Here is a 15,213-nt window from a genome sequence, read left to right on the forward strand (position 1 = left end):
AAATGTAAGACCTGAAATTCCTAGGCAGAAAACATAGGGGAAAAGCTCCTTGACATTGGTCTTGGTAAGGATTTTTTTTTAAATTGACATCAAAATCACAGGCAACAAAACAAAAATAAACAAGTGGGACCACAACAAAGTAAACATTTTCTGTGCAGAAAAGGAAACAATCAACAAAATAAAGAGGCAATCTATGAAATGAGAGAAAATATTTGCAAACCATATATCTGATATATGATTAGTATCCAAGATACCTCAGGAATCCCTACAAATCAATAGCCCAAATAAATAAATAACCTAATTAAAAAAAGGATAAAGGCCCTGAAAAGACATTTTTCCAAAGAAGACAACAAATGGCCAACAGGAACATGAAAAGATGTTCAACATCACTAGGTACATGAAAAGATGTTCAACATCACTAATCATCAGGGAAATGCAAATCAAAACCACAGTAAGATATCACCTCACACCTGTTAGGGCAGCTATTACCAAAATGTTTAAAGATAGCAAGTGTTGATGAGAATGTGGAGAAAAGGAAACACTTTTACACTGTTGGTGAGAATGTAAATTGGTACAACCACCATGAAAACATTATGGCAGTTTCTCAGAAAAATAAACAATAGAACTACAGATGATCTAGCAATCCCACTTCTGGGTATACATCCAAAGAAAATAAAAATCAGTATCTCAAAGAGATATTTGCACTTCCATGTTCACTGCAGCATTATTCACAATAACCAAGTCATGGAACAACCTAAGTGTCCGACAATGGATAAATAGAGAAAGAAAATATGATATAAATATATATTATTCAATATATAATAGTATATATATATATATATATTATACAGCCTTAAAATAGAAGAAAGCACTGCCATTTGCGACAATGTGGATGACAATATGCTAAATATCAGAAAAAAAGGGCACTAGTAACAATCAGTGGCATCAGTCAGAAAAACTCTTGTAAGACTTCACAACCTAAAAGCACTTCCATACTTTGATCTCTTCTTCTTGCCACTATTAATGGACACTTCTTAGGTTCCAGAGTTCAAGAAGCATTTAAAGTATTCAGTTGCATGTTATTTACGTAACCATTTAATGATGTCCAAGCAAAACAAGCCAGAAACAGAAAGAGAAATCTGGCATAATTTCACTTATAAGTGGAATTTAGAAAAAAAAATTGTTGAATTCATAGTAACAGAGTAGTATGAATGGTGGTTACCAGATGCTGGAGGTGTTGGGGGTGAGGTGGGTAAAAGGGAGATATTGATCAAAGGATACAAACTTTGAGTTATAAGATGAATAAATTCTGGTGATTGTAATTAGTAGTAATGCATTATATATTTGAAATTTGCTAAGAGAGTAGATCTCAACTATTCTCACCACACACACAAAAGGTAATGTTTGAGGTGATAGAAATATTAATTAGCTAAATTGTGGTAATCATTTCACAATATATACATATATCAAAACATGCCATTGTACACTGTAAATATATGTAATTTTCTTTGTTAAAAATCAATTAATTAAATTAAATTTGAAGATAAAAACCATAAATAAATCCAAATGCTTTTTGCGCAAAGAGAACTTTGCAACAGGAGTGGTGTCATATAAAATTAATGTATTTTTAATAGAAAAATAAATAAAAGCAAATTATGGAAAGTGTTCAAATTACAGATGCCTACCTTACATGGCTGATGTTTCAAAATTCTGTAGGTCATTTGTTTGGTATTTGACACATCTTTTTCCAAAGCAAGGTGTTTGAAAAAGCAGGACAAATTGCAGAATATAATGCAATCTCAAATAGGCATAAAAGATTATATGTTTTCATAATTTATGTTTTCATCAGATAGTAATGGAATATATTATTGTCAAAATTAAATACATATATAAAATAAAATATATAGAGATCATTAAATAAATGACTAAATAAATGAAATGCAACTGAATATTTTTAAATACTTCTTGAGGTCTGGAACCTAAGGAGAAACATGTATTAATAGTGGAAAGAAAAAGAGGTAAAAGTGTAGAAGTAATTTTAGGTTGTGAAGTATTACAAGAGCTTTTCTGACTGATGCCACTGATTCTCACTAATGCTCTTTTATTCTGATACAAGTATTGCTACTTATTTGTAATTACAACTGTTTAGAAACTTATAAATAAAATTCAAAAAGAGGAGAAAGGATAGAAAAGTTTTCTTTTTTCTTTCCCTGAAAATATTTGAATAAAAGAGAAAGGAAAAGAGACAAAAGATTAAAGAAGATTTTTTTAATGCAGATGTGTATATAGGTTTCTATAGAGTTATAATAAACTGTGAAAGTATGTAGAAAGTGTTGGAAAGGAAAGCTGAACCTGATGTTTAGGTAGTCATTGGTCTAAAATGCTTTACATATGTACCACATCTTCTTTATTCATTTCTCTGTTGGTACATATATACAATGGAATATTACTCAGCCATAAAAAGGAACGAAATTGGGTCATTTGTAGAGGCATGGATGAACCTAGAGACTTTCATACAGAATGAAGTAAGTCAGAAAGAAAAAAACAAATATTGTATGTTAATGCATATATGTGGAATCTAGAAAAATGGTATAGATGATCTTATTTGCAAAGCAGAAGTAGAGATACAGACGTAGAGAACAAATGTATGGATGCCAAGGGGGAAAGAGGGTGTGAGAGGAATTGGGAGATTGGGATTGACATATGTGCACTATTGGTACTATGTAAGAAATAGATAACAAATGAGAACCTACTGTATAGCACAGGGAACTCTACTCAATGTTCTGTAGTAACCTAAATGGGAAGAAAATCCAAAAAAGAGGATATATGTATACGTATAGCTGATTCACTTTGCTGTACAGTAGAAACTAACACAAAATTGTAAAGCAACTATACTCCAATAAAAATTAATTTAAAATAAAATAAGAATCAATCAAAAAATTAGAAAAAGATTTACGAGGTAAACTGAGGTGGCAAGTATGACCAGCTACTACTATGTGCAAGACCAAATAGCTACAAATACATGCAAGATAATTAAAAGTGAAGACTTGTTCTTAAGTCTTTATATGGAATACTAAATCTTTAATTCCTTAAATAAAACTACATGAAAATATTTTCTATACTACTGAAGGTGTATTAATATGTAATTATAAAAGACATTTGACCAATAGGGCATTCAAGGTTAATTTAGTCATATGTAGGTTAATTTAGTCATAAGACAATTTGTTTTGTCTTAATTAGGCATGAATTTTCCTCATTTTATGAGAACGTTTTGCTGGTGCCCCCAGGATTAGGATTGTCTATATTTTTAATGTGAATTATAAAAATTTCCAGTCATTTACTCCATTAAAGCAAATGTAGCTGTATTAGTTTACCTACATTAAAAAGATTGCTCCAATAATAATATAGGACAACCAGCTAAAACTTCGTAATCAAAAATTATGTCCCAAATATAGTGCTCTTTGTATCTTCAGGTAACAATGGATACTGAGACGTTGTCTTTGGTCTCTTTGCTCATATTATTTTGATTCCCTTGTATTTTATTTAAGTCCTTGGAGACTTAGCCCTACCTGTATATTCAAATTATTCTTCTGTGTGTCTGAGCTGTGCATGTGATTCTTCATTTATGTTGGTTTATTGGTGCCTCTAATAATCTAATGAATTATATGAATCCATTGCATTTTCTCCTTACAAAAATGCTCACGTGTTTATTTTTTGAGCTCATGTGCTCAAATTGTTTACATGTACAATACCCATACAATTGTAGATGGTTTTCAGATATTCTGAAGCCCTTCCATGTTCTCTCTAGGAGACTGTGGATCCTAGGGTAAGAAGCTGTGCTCAGGACCTGCAAACTCTTTTTTGAAATTCTACTTTTTGCCAGTTTCATCTGTTTTATTATTATAGATGATTCCAACCACAACTTCAAATTTTGAATTTAATTTTTTAGTACCCATGAAATAAACTCCTTGTCTTGGTGTCTTATTTCTTTCTTATCTCTTCCCACGCTGCACGCCACTAGCATTAACATTATTTGATATCCCAATAATAGGTATTTTTCATAGTCTTAATGCCAATCCACTCACCATTCAGAATTATTCAAATTAGAACTTAGGAAATGATTTGCAGAAGGTAAAGCCAGGGCAACATGGCTAAAAGAAATGACAAGTGGATCAACTGGTGAATTCTACCCAACATTTAAGGAAGAAATAAAACCAATTTTATACAATATTTTCCAGAAGATAGAAGCCAAGGTAATACTTCCTAACTTATTCTATGAATCCAGTATTACCCTAATGCAAAAATCAACAAAACACAACTAGAAAAGAAAACTATAGACCAATGTGTCTCATGAAAATAGATGCAAAAATCCAAAAGAAAATATTAACAGGTTGAATCCAGCAATGTATAAAAAAAATTACACACCACAACCAGTAGGAGTTATCTCATATGCATTCAAAAATCTAATAATGTAATCTATTACTTCAACAGGCTAAAGAAGAAAAATCACATGATCATAACAATAGATGCAGAAAAAAAAGTATTTGACAAAATCCAACACCTATTCATAATAAAAACTCTCAGCAAACTAAGAATATGGGGAAAGTCTCTCAACTTGATAAAGAATATCTACTAAGAATATGGGGAAAGTCTCTCAACTTGATAAAGAATATCTACAAAAACCTGTAGCTAGCATAATATTTAATGGTGAGAAACTAAGAAATTTCCCCTTCAGATCATGAACAAGGCAAGGATTGCTTCTCTCTCCATTCCTTTTCAACACTGTTCCAAAACTCCACATAATACAATAAGAAAAGAAAAGAGAAAAAAGTATATATCGATTGGAAAAGAAGAAAACTGCCTTTGTCTGCAGATGACATGATTACCTATGTAAAAATCCAAAGAAGGACTTTCCTGGTGGTCCAGTGGCTAAGACTCCACACTCCCAATGCAGAGGGTCCAGGTTCAATCTCTGGTCAGGGAACGAGATCCCACATGCTGCAACTAAGAGTTCTCATGCTGCAACTAAAGATTCCCCATGCCACAATGAAGATCCCACATGCCGCGATTAAGACCTGGTGCAGCCAAATAAGTAAATAAATATTTTTTTTAAATCCAAAGGAATATACAAAATAACTTCTGAAACAAATGAGTAATTACAGAATATACAATGATAATATATAAAAGTCAACCGATGTTTCTACAGTCAAGTAATGAACAAGCAGAATTTGAAGTTAAAAGCCCAGTATCATTTAGCATCCCAAAATGAAATACTTAAGTATAAATCTAACAAAATATGTACAAGATCTGCATGAGGAAAATTACAAAACTCTGATAAGAGTAATCAAAGAAGAACTAAGTAAATGAAGAGATATTCTACATTCATGGATAGGAAAACTCAATATTGTCATCATTTCTTCCCTTTTTGATCTATAAGTTCAATGGAATCCCTATCAAAATCCCAACAAATTATTTTGTGTATACAGGCAAACTGACTTTAAATGTTATATGGAGAGGCAAAAGATTCAGAATATCCAACCCAATTTTCAAAGAGAAAAACAAAGTTGGAGGACAGAAAATACCAATTTCAAGACTACTAGAAAACTACAGTAATGAAGACAGTGAGGTATTGTCAAAAGAACAGACAGTTAGGTCAAAGAAAGAAATAGATCCATATAAATCTAGTAGACTAATCATTGACAAAGGATCAAAGGCAATACAATGGAGAAAAGAAAGTCTCTTCAACAAATGGTGCTGGAACAACTGTACATCCACCCACATGCAAAAAAAGTATCTTTACATAGACGTTATACACTTCACAAAAACTAACCTAAAATGAATCATAGACCTAAATGTAAAATACAAAAATATAAAATTTCTAGAATATATCTAGGAGAAATGATATCTTATACATAACCTTGGGTATGGCAATGACTTTTTAGATACAACACCAAAGGCAAGATCCATGAAACAAATAATTGAGAAACTAGACTTCATTAAAATTAAAAACCTCTGCTTGTGGAAGACCATGACAGTAGAAGAAGACAAACCAGAGACTAAGAGACTATTTTCAAATAACAACTGATAAAGGACTGTTATCCAAAACATACAAAGAACTCTTAAAACTCAACAATGAGAAAATGAACAACCTAATTTAAAAATGAACAAAAGACCTGTGGAGACACCTCACCTAAAAGGATATACAGATGGCAAATATGTATATGCGAAGATGTTCATTATATGCCCCCAAGGGAATCAAACATTAAAACAATGAAATACTACTGTTCACTTATTAGAACAAAACCCAAAACACTGACAATACCAAATACTAGCAAGAATGTGGAACAGCAGAAACTCACATTCCTTGCTGGTGGAAATTCAAAATGTTTGAATTCAGGTACTTTGGAAGACAGTTTGACAGTTTCTTACAAAACTGAACATATTTTTACCATACAATCTAGTAGTTATGGTCCTTGGTATTTATCCAAATGTATTAAAAACTTACGTCCACAAAAAAATTTGTGGAAGGTTTAAGCAACTTCACTCATAAATGCCCAAACTTAGAAGCAACCAAGATAACTTTCAGTAGGTGAATGAATAAACTGTGATACACCCAGATAATGGAATATTAACCAGTGCTAAAGAGAAATGAGTTTTCAAGCCATGAGAAGACATGGAAGAATCTTAAATGCATATTACTAGGTGAAAGAAGCCAATACAAAAAAGCTTCTTACTGTATGATTCTAACTATATGACATTATGGAAAAGGCAAAACTATAGATAGTATAAAGATCAGTGATTGTCAGGGGTTAGTGGAGAGAAAGAGGAATAGGCATAACATAGAGGACTTTTAGGACAATGAAACTATTCTGTATGATACTATAATGACAGATACGTGTCATTATACACTTGTTCAAACCCATAGAGTGTACAACACTGAGTGACCCTTAATATAAACTATGGACTTTGTGGATGATAAGGATGTGTCAATGTAGGTTCATCAACTGTAACAAATGTACTGCTGTGGTGCAGAATGTTGATAATGGGGAAGCTGTGTATGTATAGGAGAAGGGGGAATATAGGAAATCTTTGGACCTTTCAGTCTATTTTGCTGTGTATCCAAAACTGCTCTAAAAAAATTATATTTTAAAAAAGTCATAGCGATGCCATTCTATTGTCCTAGTATTTAGTTGATGGAGACTGCCACTAACCCCAAAGAAAAATTTTAGATATTAATAAATCCCTAAGCGAAACTAATAATAAAACCTTTATTTGCAGATAATTGAGAAACTAAGAGTGTAAGACATCTGCTAGGGACGATAGAAGTTGATACTTGCACAAAAATTCCTATGGTCCCTATTTTTTTCATTAATTCATGGCATATTTTTAAATTTATCTATTATAGTATGACGAGAAAATGTATTTTCTAAGAGGCATTTTGGCCTTTATTTCTATAGTATCTGTCCTATATGTAGAGAATTTTTTATCAGAATAATTAATTTTTTAATCAAGCAACTAATCATCTCCCATTTGTAGTTTTGTTTTGAAAGAGAGTAGATTTTTAAAAATTTTAAATGTTATGGGCTTATATTTTAATTATAATTTCTTATATGCTTATAATATATAGGGGACTGTGGTGGTTAAAAATCCCTAGACATTATATATCTAAATGGACCTTATATATAAATTTTGCTGACAAAATATATTAATTTATTTAATATTTGTTAAATGATGATAGTCATTTTAAAGTTTGTCATGGTGCATGAGATTACCAGTCTATAATACCCTTGATAATCCATTACTCTAAAGAAATCCATTGAAATTCATTTTCTTTTAATTTTTTAGGTGATTGAAATTGATCTTCTAATGGAAATAATATTTTATATTAATGTTAATATAAACTTTATCTTCCTCAAAAAGGAGAGCTTTTGAAATATTCTCTAAATTAGTCATATTCATTGTGACAAGAATATTAGAAAAGCATTTAAAATATTTTAATTCATTATAAAAACCTTAGGACATGGATGATAACTTAGGAGCTTATTTTTGCCTGAAACATACAGGAAGACAAATAAGATCAAAGGGAAATTCTCCAGGGAAAAATTATCCCATGATGGCAGAGAAGGGGGAAATTGCCTGATGATTCCCTTCTTCATTCATATAAAATAAATTCAGCTGCTCTTTCTTGGCAGAAAGTTAGACAATTAATGTCACATATTTTTCTTTCTCTCAAAAAAAAAAAAGAATGAGATAAATCTTCTATTCAATCTACAAAAGAAAAAATTTAATAAAACCTCTATAAGTGTAAACAGAATTTATTTATATTTTATACACTACCAACTTCCAGAAAAGTCTTTGCAATGATTTATAATAAAAACAAGGGCTTTCCTGGTGGCCTGCCGATGAAGGGGACATGGGTTCGTGCCCTGGTCCGGGAAGATCTCACATGCCATGGAGCTACTGGGCCCGTGAGCCATGGCCGCTGAACCTGCGCGTCCGGAGCCTGTGCTCCGCAACAGGAGAGGCCACAACAGTGAGAGGCCTGCGTACCACAAAATAAAATAATCATAAAATAAAAACAAAACAAAAATTTTAAATGAAGGAAGAATTTTAATATGTAATCACCACTGAGTAGAAAACAGCTTCAAGCTTACAAAAAGTCAAGGGAGAGGGGAAAATTTTTAGATAATATTTTATCTACTAAAAAAATTTCTTCCCTGGAAACCTGCCACTTTTTTTAAAATTAATTAATTTTATTTTTGGCTGCATTAGGTCTCTGTTGCTGTGTGCGGGCCCTCTCCAGTGCAGCCAGCAGGGGCCACTCTTCATTGCAGTGTGCAGGCTTCGCATTGCAGCAGCTTCTCCTGTTGTGGAGCACGGGCTCCAGGCATGCAGGCCTCAGTAGTTGTGGCACATGGGTTCAGTAGTTGTGACTCACGGGCTCTAGAGTGCAGGCTCAGTAGTTGTGGCTCACGGGTCTAGTTGTTCTGCAGCATGTGGGATCTTTCCGGACCAGGGCTCGAACACGTGCCCCCTGCGCTGGCAGGCGGATTCTCAACACTGCACCACCAGGGAAGCCCTACCAGCTTCTTAATATCTTTTAACTTTGAGAGAAATTAATCAGAGTTTGAAATAGGAGATCCTTAATAAGATACTGGTCAGTATCTTAGATGTTCTTTTTATAACAATATTTATATTATAATATTTTCTAATTACTTCTAGACTTTAAGTAAAAATCAACTATTAACTGAAGTTGATGCCTACACACACACACCTGCTTTAGTTGCTGTTCCCTTCTGAATGCATCCCTTCAGTTTTAGTTTGAGATTGAGGAAGTGATGAAAATACAGTTCTTCCTGAACTAATGATAGGGCTATGTCCTGATAAATCTATTGTTAAGTCAAAATGTGTTTAATATGCCTAATGTACTGAACATCATCAATTAGCCTTGCCTACCTTAAATGTGCTCAGAACACTTACATTACTTGGGCAAAAAATCATCTAACACAAAGCCTATTTTATAGTAAAATGTTAAAGATTCCATGTAATTTATTGACTACAGTATTGAAAGTGAAAAACAGAATGGTTGTATGGGTACAGAGTATATAGGTTGTTTATCTTCATGATCACATGGCTGCCAGGGAGCTGAGGCATGAGGAGAGAGTATCATCCTGCATTTTGCTAGCCCAAGAAAAGATCAAGATTCAAAATTCAAAGTACAGTTTCTACTGAATTCATAGCTTTCACACCTTTGTAAAGTCAAAAAATGGTAGTCAGGGAATGTCTGTAGTTAACTATTCTTCCTCCTTATTTCAACTTGACAATTCTCTTTTATTCTTTGTATAGAGTGAACTCTGTAATAATTAATTTTATATCTCAAAGGCCAGTAAATTTTATGTGAGAGTCCTCTTTTTTAAGTAATCAAAATAGATGAGCTTAAAATAAGTGATAGATAGATTATGATTAAATTTATGAAAAGGTGACTTCTAGCTCAGCTTGGTGGGCTAAATACATACATTTACTTCCCCAAATTCTATTTACATAAGTTTTACCAAAAGAAAAGATCAAATGCATAAAAAGCATTGAGAATGGAGAGGAGCAGTCATTAGAAGAAGCATGGAAATTTGCTGAATTCTTCATAGAACACAAAAGTGTTCTAGAACAATGAATATGGAGCAGAGGAAATCACAGCCTAGATTCTTTGCAGTGAAGTTCAAATTACAGGTAAACATTGTCAGGTGTGGAGAAGTGGGCTGCAGGGAAAGGAATCAGAGTAATTAAAAAATTACCTACACAAATAGCTCCTCTAATTATTTGCTCCCACTTGCTGGTCTCACCCAAATGAAGCAGCAGAAGAAAGTCAAACTTTCTCAGGGATATCTAAGCTCCTTATGTGTATTTAGATGCTTGAAAGGAAACTGAATACAGAATGTAGTACTGTAAACCATCAAAAAGTCATGGGGCATGGAACAGGATATGGTGGTTAGGGAGAGAAGGAGGGCATAGGATATGCTCAAGAGCTCTCCTCCGAAAGAAATTACATGAAGATGCAGCAACCCTTGAGGTAAAATAAAACTGAAAGCCAACATTTTTATTTCAGAGATAAATCTATTTGGAAAAGGGAATTATAAACCTACAAAACAAACCTATTCTAACTACGTAAATTATTCAACCTGGTTATTATAATGATTGGAAAATCATGGATTTGCCATCGAAGAAAACCAGTGGTTTGTAAGGAATTGAGATGAGTATGAAAATCCATAGGCTGATCAGGTAGAAATTGAAAACACAAGCAGACTTCCTGGCACAGCAAGAAAGTAATTTGAATGTTAGATTTGGCTATAAACTGATGCTCCTCCCTCAACCCACCCACTTCCAAGCCCGAAGGGACAAAAGGCAACGAAATTATATCTCTGCTTCCCTGTGACTGGAAGAGTCCTCACCTCTTACAGCTTGCCAGGTACCCCATCCATTAGGTGGCAAAATGCAGCATAGCTGACAAAACTGTGCTTGCTCTTGAGAACACACACTTGGAATCTTAGAGAAGTTGAATTCTGTTAGTATTTGGTTTAATTTTCCAACTTCCATCCCTTAAAGAAGCAGAGGCTTATAGTAATAAAGGCAGACAGAGCATATCATATTTATTTCATTGCACCGATCTTGACTTTTTTTGTTAGTGTCAGCTTATTTCTGAGTTTTCCGAGCAACAGCTTTGGAAGTATTCTTTTTTTTCAGAAGGAATTTCAAGATGTCTCTTTTAGTCAGGAAACTTCCTTTTAAATTATATTCAGCTTTTTGTTTTTTTTTTAAACTGTGTTTTAGTGGATGTGTTTATTCTGGAGAAAGAGTTCAAAGTTCAAAAACTTTATTAAAAATTTAGGAAATTTGGGCCTTTTAATACAGGCCTATGATCCAAATTGTATCTTTGATATGAATTTCAAGTGTCTAAATCTTTTTATTTCTGATATTCTGAAACAAAATAAAATCATTATAAAAATGGTAACAAGCCACTGAAAAGCAATTGGACAAAAACAAGAAAAATAAAACAAATATTTTGTGATCTCAAATTAGTATTTAAATTAAAATCATTTATATTTTGTACACATGTTGTATAAATTTTCAAATAAAATAAAATTCATGAATGCTTTTACTCTATAGAATAATTTAGAAAATTATTTTAGTTGAATATTTAAATTTAGATTTTTAGACATGTAATTTTCAAAAATCTAATTAATTTATGTAATTTTAATAAATACATTTAAAACATAAAAATGAGGGTTCAAAAGTGGATGTAGATTCTCTTAACACAATGCTTATATTTTCTCATAAAATAAAACAGAATCTTCATGCCTGACATTCTGCCCACCTCATGCCACTCTTCTTTCTGTGGATGCTCTGTTTTAATTTTTCACCTTAACTGTCACTATCTCAGAAAATCCATTCTCTGATCCTATTGTCTAAATTAGGTCACTTAAAAAAATTTCTTTTATATTCCTTTATTTGTTTCTCTCACTAAGCAGAATTACTAATTATTTTCTTATTTGTTTATTGCTTATCATCCTTATTAGACTGTACATTCGTGTTTCTTTGATTACTACTGTATTCCCAGAATCTATCATAGTGCGTGACATATCTTAAGTATTCAAAAACTTTTTTTTTAATTTAATGAATGAATAAATGGATTATTTCATGATCTTACTATATTGAGGTCCAAATGAGTTTTACGGTTTACAGGATCTTTTGAGGCCACATCCCAAAGGGTATACTACTTCTTTAGTCCACTTCCCACTGGTTTTACTTTTTTTTTTTTTTTAATTGCATTACGCGGGCCTCTCACTGTTGTGGCCTCTCCCTTTGTGGAGCACAGGCTCCAGACGCGCAGGCTCAGCAGCCATGGCTCACGGGCCTAGCCACTCTGCGGCATGTGGGATCTTCCTGGACCAGGGTACGAACCCGTGTCCCCTGCATCGGCAGGCGGACTCTCAACCACTGAGCCAACAGGGAAGCCCTGGTTTTACTTTTTTGTATATCCTTCATATTTGGCATACTTAGCAGTCAAGCATAAGCTTCTGTTTCCTAGGCTTTGGATTTTTCCCAAGGTGTCATTACCTTCACAAAAGTTTAGTAGGCTTCCAGTAAATGTCAGGTTACTTGTGTTTAGTCATTCACCAAACTCTGGTTACTTTGTCAGTGCCTATTGTGACACCCTGAACTTGCTTCATTTGATTAGAATGTTCTGTCCATTCTTTGTGTTCTCTGTGTTGCCTTCTGGGTTACAGTGTGGAGTGGCTTGGGATCTTGCTTCTTTCTCCAAACTGCCTGGGTTTGTCACATCCATGTTGATCTCTTAGGGAATTAGATTAGGAAGTAATTTAGAAGATATTAGGAAACCAGAATTCTCCACCTCTTCTGGTTCCTTTCAAATATTTCTGTCCCCAATTCCATAATTCCAGTTTAACAAAATGCTTGTTAATTTTCCTTTCAAGAGGTAGAAAAGCAGTGAATTTGGTCACTGCAGTTCATCAAGATTTGTGATTAACACAAATTCATCCAGTTGCAATTCCTTGGCCTATTTCTCAATGTCATATCTAGTTTGTAATACTGAACTACAGCGTCTTTCTTACCGCACTCTAATGATAACAAAAACTAACTTCAAACTATACTTTCTTGGCCTTTTTGCTCTCAGTTGACATAAACTTTCTCAAACTGAACATGGTCTGAGTCTCAAAGACAGAACAGTTGCTTCAATCACCGTGCTCTCATCCAGCCATGAGTGCATACTCATTACTCCCCACAATATCTTTATTCAGCCAGTCTCAGTTTATTTTCTGGACTTTAGTTACTTGCAACAAAAATCCTACTGAACTTTTCTTACCTCAACTATCCTAGCAAAATAAACATCTGCATGTGTTACATGCATGAGTCTTATGACCACCTGTAAACACTTTCAGATTTAAAATGTATGATTCCATGCTATTTTGAACTTTACACACAGTAATTTTTTAACATAAGTCCATAATTTTATCCATATACAATTTCCATGTATAGTCCAAATATATCATATCACTTTACCACCTGTCAGCAACTATCATATTATTGCAATTATACACAAACAGAAGAAGTTTTTCACCTGATTAAATTGTCGGGGTTGGGGGGGAGGTGGAGAATCCCAAAGCTGTAGGCCAATATTTCTAATTAGTCAGCTATCCATTCAGATCATACTTCAAATTATCCAATTGACCTAGTTTATTTGCAGGTTCTGCATTGCTATCAAAAGTGCAAACTCAAACACATAAATAACAAATTTGTGTACTGGTTATATATGTTTACAACCCCAAGTGTCCCACAGTTCAACTGACAATTTAGAAGAGAACATAATCTAAATGGAATGTTCTACCTGATTATTCCATTTTAAGTTATTCCCATATTTATCACAATGGATTCACCATTTTTTACTTATACTATCCATACTCCATTCTCATTAAAAATATATATTCACTACTCTTTATTGTGAAGTTTAGCTAATTGATATATAGTGAGAATTCATCAAACCAGACTCCTTGAAAGTTATTCTCATTCCAGGTTCAGTACAAAGCTTTATAAAACTTTTCTTTAAATCTGGTATTTATTAAATTAACTAAACATCCATTTTTAATAGTAGAGATTCTCAACAACTACTCCTCCTATGACTGTCTAGAAATTAAAAGATTGCTATATCTGGTCATTTACTGTATTCTTTCTCTTGCAAAAACAGTTCATGTCACAATAACTTGATGCACTGTTAATTCCAAAAATCAATGAGGATCTGTTTCAGCCATCTGTGATATTGTAATAAGAATTCATTCATGCAGGCAATAGCCACTGAGTTACAATAATCTGATAGTTTCTCTGAACCTGGCTATAGCTGTAATACATAAGGTGCCAGATTTAGGTACCATGTTAGCAAAAGTACAGCTTCTCCATATAGGAAGTGTCTGTGGATACATTAAACAGCCAGTTTGTCTATCATATTGACAAACAAGCAAATGTTTGGTACAAATAATATTTAAATTAAGTGGTCCCAGTCTTTTTTTTAATGAGAAAACATCTGGAAACTTGATTCTAGAAAGTATTACAAAGAAAAATTTAATAAGGAAGACATGACGTAAAGCTAATTTTAGATAAAACATTGCCATTTAAATTTTTTAATTTTCTTTTTTATTGAAATACAGTTAATGTACAATATTATGTTAGTTTCAGGTACACTGCATAATTATTTGATTACATTATAAAATGATCATCACTATAAGTCTAGTTACCATCTGTCTCCATATAAAGTTATTGTATATTATTGACCATATTTTTGGGCTGTATGTTACATCCCTGTGACTTATTTGTTATATAACTGGAGTGAGTTTTGTACCTTTTAATATTTTTCACCCATTTTGCTCACTCCCCCACATCCCTCATTTCTGGCAACCAGTTGTTTGTCCTTTGTATCTATGAGTCTGTTTTCTGTTTTCATTTTGTTTTGTTAGTTTGCTTGTTTTGTTTTTTATATTCCATATATATATATGTAAGATCACACAGAATTTGTCTTTCTCTGCTTGAGTTACTTCAAGTGGCATGATACCCTGTAGATCTATCTATGTTGTTGCAAATGGCAAGATTTCATTTTTATGGCTAATATTCCTATATATATATATATCACATTTTCTTATCTGTTACTATTCA

The sequence above is a fragment of the Grampus griseus genome (genome assembly GCF_964374135.1).
Source record: "Grampus griseus genome assembly, chromosome: 5".
Classification (NCBI taxonomy): Eukaryota; Metazoa; Chordata; class Mammalia; order Artiodactyla; family Delphinidae; genus Grampus; species Grampus griseus.